This window comes from Propithecus coquereli, unplaced genomic scaffold (assembly GCF_000956105.1).
Source record: "Propithecus coquereli isolate 6110/MARCELLA unplaced genomic scaffold, Pcoq_1.0 Scaffold60, whole genome shotgun sequence".
NCBI lineage: Eukaryota > Metazoa > Chordata > Mammalia > Primates > Indriidae > Propithecus > Propithecus coquereli.
The window spans coordinates 960,706-971,478 of NW_012151952.1; the positions used below are offsets into that span (position 1 = coordinate 960,706).

General features: G+C 38.8%; 1 protein-coding gene across 1 annotated transcript in view; it reads left to right on the forward strand.

The window, feature by feature from the left end:
• The window catches only part of GRM7 (glutamate receptor, metabotropic 7), a 1,039,395-nt gene that overhangs the window by 420,766 nt on the left and 607,856 nt on the right, over positions 1–10,773 (forward strand). The window lies entirely within an intron of this gene.

Consider the following 10,773-nt stretch of genomic DNA (forward strand, 5'->3'; position numbering starts at 1 on the left):
GGGCCTCAAAACCACTCCCAGCCTTTCTGTCAAACATATCCAGGCCTCTGTCATAGTGTTGCCTGTATTTCTCCCAGGACTTGGGGTATGGAAGATACTCAAAAGGTTTCCTGGGGTACACAAGCCCAAGGGAGTCCTAGGTGAACCCCAGGCTCCTCAAAACGCTGGCATATAGCAGCTTCTCTCCATCCTTGTCCGTCAGGCTCCCTTCTGCCTGCCTTAGGTTTGAAATCTGAGAGGTATGACTATCCATAGGAAATTAAATATTTTTATATCAAATTATATTACCATAAATATTGCCAAATGCTTTCCTTAACAAAATAAAAATAAAAATGCATTTAATAAACCTAACCTACTGAACATGATAGCTTAGCCTAGCCTACTTTAAATGTGTTCAGAACACTTAAATTAGCCCACAGTTGGGCAAAATCATGTAACACAAAGCCTATTTTATAATGAAGTGCTGAATATCTCATGTAATTTATTGAATACCATACTCAAAGTGAAAAACAGAGTGGTTTGTGGTTGTATGGTACTCGAAGTATGGTTTTTGTCAAATGCATGTGGCTTTGAAGTCAAAAATCATAAGTTCAACCATCGTAAGTCAGGGATCGCCTGTATTCTTTTGTTGTCATGTATAACTCAGAAAGTTTACTCCACAAAAGGGTGGTGAGGTTGGAAATCCAGAAAAAATTATTTCCACAATGCATCTTTGAAAAATATCTAATGGGATACATAAACAGTGAATGGCTATTTCTGTTATTAAGCTGGACTATGTATACAAGGCTTATTGTTGTAAGTATTCTCCAAAGATAACTGCTATTAATTCCTTCTGTCCTGCAAGTAGGTAGTGTCCATTTTCCCTCCTCCTGAATTTGGTCTGTCATTGACTTGCTTTGATCCACAGAACATGGTAGAAATGACACTGACAGTTCTAGGTGTAGCTGTTAAGAAGCCTGGAAGCTCCTGCATTCTCTCTTGGGAATCTGTCTACCATGTATGTGTGGGCCGAACTGCTGAATGCAAGAGATGTCACATGAACAGAGAGAGCTCTGAATGACCAGATGTGTAAGTGAGGTCGCCATGGGTGCTCCAGCTCAGATGCTAATGGAAGGCAACCAAGGGAGTGTCATGGGATAATGTCACATGATGCAGAAGGGCCACTTAGCCACCCTCCCTGGAATCCCTGACCCCCTTCCCCAAACCCACATGGTTGTTGTTTTAAGCTACTACACATTGGAGTAGTGTGTTATACAGCAACCAATAACTTCAACAGTTGTCTTCTAGAGCAATAAAGAATTTCTGGCCCAAAATGTTAATGGTGCCAAGATTAAGAAATACTTAAATAGAACAATGATTCATAACTTAGATACTGCTCAGAAATTTTTCTCTAAAGCCATGTTTCCTAAACTTTCCTGATAATATTAGTCACCTGGGATTCATGTCATGCAGATGAAATCTTAAAATCACCCCAGACCTTCTGTCTTAGTCCATTTTGTGTTGCTGTAACAGAATACCTGAAGCTGGGGAATTCGTAAAAAGAAAGGTTTAGCTCACAATTCTGCAGGCCGGAAAGTTCAAGGGCACAGTAGTGCATCTGGCCAGTTTCTGGTGAGGGCCACGTGCTGAGTCTAAACATGGTGGAGAAGCAGAAAAGTAAATGGGCATGTGCAAAGAGATCACATGACAAGAAGGGAAGCAAGAGAGAGAAACTGAGGAAGCCAGACTCTTTTTAACAACTGTTCTCATGAAAGTGAGAACTCACCCTCATGGGAGGGCATTAATATATTCATGAGGAATTTGCCACCATGACCCAAACACCTCTCACTAGGCCCCGTCTCTCACCACCACATTGGGGATCAGATTTCGACATGAGTTTTGGTGGGGAGAAACCACGGCTAAACCGTAGCAATCTTCTAAATCAGAGTATCCAGGAAAGGAGTTTGGGAAATTACGTTTTTACTTTTACTTTCATGGAAGTTTAAAACACTGCTGTAGCCCAGTTTTTCTCAGATTTTAATGTGCATGCAAATAATCTGGGCATCTTGTCAAAGTATAGAATCGAATTCACTTGGACTGAAGTGAAGCCCAAGTTTCTGATTTCTAACAAGCTCAGGTGGTACAAAGTATTGCTTTTGGATCACACCTTGCACAGCAAGTCTCTAGAGCAGTAGTTCTCAAACTTGAGGGATGTACTAGAATCAACTGGAAGGCACAGACAGCTGAGATCATCCTCAGAGTTTTATTTTGCAGGTCCTGTACTTCCAACAAGTTCCCAGGTGATTCTGATGCTAACAGTCGAGGAACCACCGAGAACCACTGCCTGAGATTATTATTTCCCACATCTAAATGTACATAAAAATTCACCTCAGGTGACTGCAACAATTGCAGGCACTCAGACTTCTCCCCAACCTCCACCATCTTTCTTCCTTCAGTCTGGGCTGGGAACCCAGTAATTTCCATTTTAATAAATTGCCTCACCTGGAGTGATTTTTGTATTAGTGGTCCAGAACAGCACCTTAGAAACACTGTCCTGGGGGGAACATGTTAGAATATCTAGAGTTTGAGGAAAGAGCATGAGAAGGTTTGAAAAAAACACATTTAATTTTATAATTAGTTTAATTTGCGTATAATTCTCACCTTGAACTTGTTTTCAAATATCAAATCACATGAAAAGAGTGGAAGAGATTTTTATGGTTCTCAAAGGTGATCATGGGTTATATACTAGAACCAGAAGTCCTGTTTTAAAAAGTGGTGTTTTCTTCCTGGGTTGGTCACTCAATTCTTTCTGAGTCCATGTAATTACATTCTCTGTAGGAGCTGCAAGTTGAATGCTGCTGCCAATTTAGACATGAGACATTAATAGTAATGACCATAGCTATACTTTCATGAAGTTTTGCTATATACTAAGCATTATGTAACTACTTTGCCAATACTAAACTAGGTAATCTCTTCAGAAGCTGGTACTATTATCCTCAATGTGCAGATGGGGAAATTAAGGCATACTAGGTTTAAGATACTTAACAAGATCATATAGTTAGCTTATATAGCCAGAATTTCAGCCTGTCTTACCTGATGGATAATTGATTTCTCAGAGATAGGATGTGTGCATCTGTATTTAAATATGCCTTAAACTTTTTTTTCTTTAGTTAAAGCAGTAGTTCAAATGGAGTGCCCTCTCCATATGATGAGTAAAGGGAATGTTTTAGAACAAGATTTAATATATTGCCTTGACAGGGTGTGGCCATGGTTGACAGTTTTTACTATCTGTCTAGTATTAATTACATTATAAGGATTTTTATTTGTTTGTTTGTTTGTTTGTTTTAACCTTATTAGAACTTAAGTATATTCTTTTTATCCTGCTATTAGGGTCTGGAGCTCCTCGTGTTACTTATTTTCCAGTAGTGTTTTTGGCTAGCTAAAAATGTCTGTAGTCATCTTGTCTCAAATTGAAGACAATTTTCAAGATTTTCTTGTTCTTTATGATATATGTATTAATAGAAGGTAAGCATTTTCCTTGTCTTCGGTTGTCTTCTCTTACTAAAAATGCATTTAGGTAAAGTTCCAAGCAAACTTGTGTTACTGCCACTCTTCAATTTCCTACTCCCAAAGTCAAAACACAAATATTTTAAAACAATAGCACACATGCAAAATTTCTTTTACTGATGTTTAAAGTATCATTCTTTATTTTTAGCTTTCTTGAAGACATAATCACCTGTCTTAAACACATCCAAGACCTTCTGAGTCCAAATCTCCAGGGAAGGAGTTTAGAAAACTGTTTTTTTACCTTTATGGAAATTCAAGTGTCTACATTAACCTTTACTTTCACAATCTGGACTTTGAGCAACAAGTATAGGAACCCACTGACATTTTAAAAACTGATTCTTAATGAAGTCTTCTTTGAAAATGCAGCTTTTTGTTTTTTGTCCATACTTTTTAAATAAAATTACGAACTTTCTGAACGTATTGGACATCACGTGCTAAACAAAAAATTTTGTTCTCAGATTTGAAATAAATACTCTTGTGTGTTCATATTCTTATTACTGTAAATTTAGATATTGGATGTTAGATTGATTACAGGTCAGGCAGGAAAGATGAAATTAAGCTGTGTTAAGAGTACAGAATTAGTCAATGATGAGGGGACAGGCTTTTTAATGTCTAGAGGAAGCTCAGACATAATATTTGTGACTGGAGAATATTTCAAAGCACTTTGGGTTATGAATAATAGAAAAGAAAATTCAAACTCACTTAAGCAACATAGGAAGAGTATTGCTTCAGTTAAAGGAAAAAGTTCAGGTATGAACAGAAGCCAGGCCTGGTTTGACCAGGATTAAGGCCTTGTCCACTTGGAACATCATTTCACTATGCGGCAGCTTGATCTTCAGACAGGAGGACAATGATTGTGGCAAATCTAGGCATTGTGCCAGTATTCAAAGTTTAGAGGAAAGATTATCTCTTCCAATGGTTTTCTCTTAGGAGCAAGAAAATCTCTTTTTCTTGCCTAGGACAAAGGTCCACTAAGTTTTATCAGTTAATATTGCATCACCAGGCAATTATTTAACCATTCCCTTTGATCAAGACATTTTCATAAAATCCGATTGGCTTAGCCCTGCATTTCTGAGCCCATTGTGGGCAAAGGGAAAATGATCCCCTTAGCCCAGTCAGGTCTGGAGGTTAGGCTGGCTCTCCCTAAAGCACGCAGGCCACCTTGCCAGGAAGTATGGATACGTACATGAAAACAGAGGCAATGGATGCTCAGTGAGCAAATAGCCACTGCAGAGACAAGAAGGCTGCCTTGACAAAGTGTTAAAAGTGCTCTCCACTCTACTAGCCGCCACATTCTGACTTCCCCATCAGGACTGCAAGACAGACCACTGCTTTTTAACAGAAGTGGAAAGATACTGGACCCCGTGCTGCATTAATCGTAGAGCAATGGTTTGTTTTTTTTTTTCCTCCATGCATTAATGATTACTCACATTAAAAATAGCTTTGTAAGAGGAAAAAGATGTGAAATTTATGTTCTAGGTCAATGTGTTGGGGATTTCTGAGCTGTTTTTCATTTGTAAATAAATAATTTCAGTAAAAACTCAAAAGGCTTGGCTCAATATAAGTAAATAATTCAATAGCTATCTTGGTTTATGGGTGATTTATTTAAGTATTATCTCTAAAAATAAGTACAGAAGGAGGCTAGCAGTATGGAAGGTGCATTTAGGTGGAAGCGTGAGAACGTGAACACTAGGGTTTTAGGCTCCCAACAATGTCAGTTTCCCTGTGTTCTTTCAGAGGTAAGATGGCTATTCCCAAACACCAAATGCTATATTTAGAAGTTAACGTCAATGTTCATATGAACTGGGTGGACTGGTCTTGGTTTTCAGAAACTTATTGAAGATGATAACTCCAAAGTGTGGAAGATCTGAGGGCACTTGGGTTATGGATGGTGCATTAGATTTAGTATCGCGTTGTGTTGTGCATCTTGTAACTGTGAATTAATAATCTGGGAAAGATCTTTAGGTTGGGCCATAAAATTGTTTATTTCAACTCCAAAGCTCAGTGCACCGAGTAATGTAAACTTCTGCTGGCACTAGGGAACAGAAAGCCTGCCTTCTAGGGCTGGCCTTAGTTTAGAAGCATGTAATTCATCTAGAACTATACTCCAAGTGTGCTTATTAGCTGTGCAATTTTTATTTAATACTCTTACATCATGTTTCCATTTGATATTGCTTTCCAATATTAAGAATCACTGACTTTAATAGTTCCCTGAGATGGCAAATCTTTATTTCAGGATGGATTCAACATTTGAAAATGCAACAGAGCCATTCAGACTGGTGTCTGTTAATTATGTGAGCATGGTGACTCACTGTTGGTAAACAGGGAAGGCAAAACCCGGACATTGGTACAGAGGAATAAAAGTCATTTTCACATGTGGCCGATAAACTGGCCTTAAAGATGATTTTAAAAGAGGGATGTATATTGATAATATGCTGATTTTATCCACATTGAGGGAAGACTCATTTGAAGAAATGAGATTATGTTTATTTAAAAACTCTGGCTAAAATAGGAATTAATAGAATTGTGCTATGTGTCTTTAAGTCATTCTTAAAATTTCCCTCAGATTCCTCTCAGTGTATTAGATGTGATTCTCTTTGTTCATGACATTGTGTCAGTACCCAGGTTCTACCTCAAATATACATGAAAGTCTTATAGCAAGGGGAAGAGTCTCTGACATAGTCATTACTGTTGTGACGTGGGGAGGAGGGATGGAAAAGCACTTGGTTCTATGTTCATTAGTGTTTCTGCTTCCATTTTCTCTCTCTCTCTCTTTTTCACTGCCTCCTCCTAGCCACTTCTTTGCTTATTAGATCTTTCATTAGAAGGAGGATAGGGAAATCAAAAGGTAATGAAACTTAAATCTGCTAATTTTGCAACTTGTTAGCAGCTTCTATTAAATGTTCTGCAGGAAAAGCAGCTATCACTATTAGCTAAAATGAAGCTGAGGGATAATCTATGGAATTTATTTATCTGTTACTAATACATTAATAATTGATGATTAAATTAGGCAAACCAATTCATTACACAACTAAATTATGCCAGATGTGCCTTTTCTTAGATGCTGATGGTTGAAGAGTTTTCTGAAAAGGAAACCAAGTATTTTATGTTTAATAAACCTCAAATTTAATAAAGCAAGTTCTCTGACTTCCCACAGCCAACCTCTTTTATTTCCTATGACATTTGACAGTGCGAACAATGGCTACATTGAGTCATCTTGGACCAGGAAAAATATAACCCTGTTGTTTCTGAGGTGCAAGACAGGAAAGTCTATCTTTATATCTGCTAAACTTTTGCAAGAAATGCAAAAGGAGAGGTGGCATCTGAGAAAATTCAGAGGTGTTGGTAGCATTCAGGACCCAGCTCATGACAGTGTGACTCTAATTAGTTTCAGGAGCAAGGTGACATAAAGGAAATGGAAAGCCACTTCAGCCTTCCCTTTTCATTTGATGTGCTCTAATGGATGCTTGCTTCCAAACAGCTGACTTCGTGATAGAATTAGGACCCCCGGTGTTGCAGGATGCTTAAGCGGAGGGAGCACAGGAGAAGGTTTCTGGTTGAAAATATGGACAAGATATATATGTAAAATGAAGTCGGAGTTTTAGCTAAAGGTGATTTGCATATGAACTGTTTGGGTGGCAATAAGTAACAATGATGAAGAAAGCTAGCATGAGCAAGTAAACGTAACCTGAAAGAGAAATAGGAGAGTATAGAAAGGAAACAATGTTTGCTAGGAAGCAAGAGTTCCAGGAATGCATTTATCACTGTCACAGTGAGCTGCTGCCGCCCCCACTTCCTAACAGCCGTCTGCATTAGAGACATAAGAACGGTGGTTCTTGACCTTGACTGACTGTTGGGAACACCTGAAGAGTTTGAAAATATACTGCTACCTATGTTCCACTCCTGGAGATTCTGAGTTAACTGGGCTAAGGCAGGGCTTGTGCATCAGGAGTGGCAAAGTGGCCCAGGGGGTTCTTACATACAACTGCATTTGCCAACCGCTGCTCTGGAATAGAATATTTCATTTAATGCCACCTCCTCTCTTTGTGACTTACATTCCTTTCCACCTGCAGGCTCATTTTTCTATCTTTCCCATCATTCTATCCCCTCCACATACGTTGTCTCAGCCTCAACAGAAACCCGAGTAAAGTGATACAATATCCCAACACCCAATACGCATCCTAACATGCGCATCTCCTCTCTCAGGTCCAAGGGGGAAGAGGAGCAAAGCTCTAGAAGCAAACACCTCATACCAGTGTCTTCATAAACCAAGGTTTCCACGTCAAGTGGGGGATTCTCTCTCCTTGGCTTCAGCTTTGCACACTAAATGTGTAGGATGTTAAACTCTGGAGTAGGAAACAGTAGAAATATAGCAGATATTTAATATTTTTAAGACACTAATAGCACAGATTTCAGAATTTGTTACTTTCATTCCAAATCCCACTGATTTTGCTACATCTGTTCAAAAACAAAATGAAAATGGCACATTTTATCTTTTCAGATGCCTCTGTAATTATAACCATGAAAATGGAATATATTTACTCAAATTTGTTCCTTTTTAAAAGAAATGTCTGAAGCACAAAGGAGAAATGTTATTAAATAGGTCATTTATATAGACTCGGCCTTCTATATTTAGTACAGTTGCCTTAAAATCGAATGTGGCAAGATAAATTGAGAAGTCACTTAGGGCTTTTGACAACAGCATATTTAGCCATTATTGTTCCTCAGAATCAAAGAGGATAAATATTTCACCCACCATTTATTTGATCCCTCTCCAAAAGATTCATCCATTCACTCTTTTATTTACTCAAACTATGTTTCAAGTGGCAGTGATCCTGGAAGAGGGTGCAACATAGACATGGCCCTGGCCTTCACTGGGCTCAAAGTCTTCCTTAGCTGATGGCAGGCAATGAGGAGACACAAAGAATGAGAGTTCAGTACCGAGGGCTCGAGGCTGGGTGGTCTGGAGCTACAGTTCCCAGGTTGGTATTGCCACTGTTCTACTCGCTGTTGTGTGACCTTGGTCAAGCTATATAACTTCTCTCAGCCTTGGTTTTCTCATCTGTGAGATACAGATTTATTTAAGAAATCCATATGGAGCACCTTCTGTGTATCAGGAGCTGAGCTGGTGGTGGAGGCACAGAAAAGAATGAGATGGAGAGAGGCTTGCTCAGAGGGCAACGCACACAGCACCAGCTGTAATCAACACTAGCCGTCATCATTTTTTTTTTATCATGGGACAGTGTTGTGTCCTGTGGGGGTTCAGGACATCAAGGATGATTACTGATATGTCTGATTACAGTCCCATAAAACAAGTTATTTTATTTAACAAAATTGTGACTTCACTCCATACTTTCCAGCAATTTGTGTTTTCCAGTGGCTCTCTGCAATCTGCAAGTAGGAGCAAAGGTGGTGAACATTTAACATGATCCTGGATAGGATTTTTCCAGGAGGGTGTGACAGATAAGAGATCAAGTGATTTGAGGGTTCGGCAAGAGCATGGCTGCATGTACCTTCTGCAATTTCAGAAATCTTATCTACATAGATGCTCCTCAACTTACGATGGAGTTATGTCCTGATAAACACACAATGAGTTGAAAACATCCTAAATTTAAAGTGTGTTTAATACACCTATTCCACTGAACATTTTACCTTAGCCTAGCCTGCCTTAAACATGCTCAGAACACAAGCATTAGCCTACAGTTGGACAAAATTATCTAACACAAGCCTACTTTATTATAACAAAGTGTTGACTATCTCATGTAATACTGTGCTGCAGGTGAAAACCAGAATGGTTGTATGGGTACCTGAAGTATAGCTTTTACTGAATGTGTATCACTTTCACGTCATCACAAATTTAACAAATCCTAAGTTGAACCATAAGTCAGGGACCATCTGTATTATTTAGTGCTATATTTCCAAAGATGACTAATGCCTGGAAAGTACTAGCAAGTTAAGAAATATTTGAATGAATAAGTGAATCAAGTGAAGCATCTAAGTTGGTAGATAAAGAAGTAAGAACATGAGAGGTGGAGACCCACAGAGAGAGAAAATACAGAGATTAAACTTTCAAAGACAGCGTGCTCTGAGTAGTGGAGGTCGTTGCCAGAAGATTAGGAGCTTGATTAAGAGCTTTAAAAAATGGTGCAATTCTGAAAACAGCCCTAAGAGCCAGGTACAGACAGCACTGCAGCAGGTATAGATAATGTGGAGTATATAGGAAAAAATGCATGGAACTAAGAAGCTGTCTGTTGATGAGGTAACTCAAAGGCATGTGGAAGTCAGGCAGGACTGAGGGCTTAAAATGGGGCATGAACCAGTTGCAAGGTGTTTGATGAATGCAGAGCTGACCAGGAGGTTAGCCAAGAGCCAAAGGAAAGAGTGAGAGGTGAGATGGGTAGAAGCAGAGAAAGATATAGCTGGTTGCATGAGCCTTGAAGGATAATTTTGATTTTCTTTTTTTACATAAGTATCGAGGAGCAATGATTTGAGTGTGGCAGGAGAGATGCACATCTCACCTCTCAGGTACAAGGGGAGGGGAGAATAAAGACACAAAATGAAAGGATCAGACAGTAAAACTTTTAAACAAGATGGTCTGGCAGCACGTATTAACTCATTACCATTCTTGCAGAGAGGATACTTTAGGCAAGATAATGAAACGTTTCTGTTCAGTTTATCTAGGAGCCTCATCTGCATCAGCTGTTCACAGTTCAATCCCATAAAATATCTCTTTGCGTTCAACTACTGCCACATTCTTCAAGAGGATGGATAATGGCTTGAGTGCTGAGTCAAGGAATCTCAGCTAAGGAACTTGAAAGACAGCATTTGCTGCACAGAGCTGGCAAAAGTATCATCAGCTTAAACAAATGGAGGGTTTACTCCATTCCCATTTATTAGCTACTGTGGCTCCACAGCCATTAGAATGGTACCCAAGAAGTTTTCCTACCATCTTTGTACAAAATCTTAGTGTTCCATTCGGCATACTAATGAGGCTTGGGGTATCTTTGGAAGATTTGTTATCCTTAAAGTAGAGCTTTAATATTATTTCAAAGAAGGATGGAAAGAAGGAAGAAAGGAAGGAAGGAAGGAAGAGAAAGAGAGAGAGAAAGAGAGAAAGAGAGAAAGAAAGAAAGAAGAAAGAAAGAAAGAAAGAAAGAAAGAAAGAAAGAAAGAAAGAAAGAAAGAAAGAAAGAAAGAAAGAAAGAAAGAAAGAAAGAAAGAAAAAGA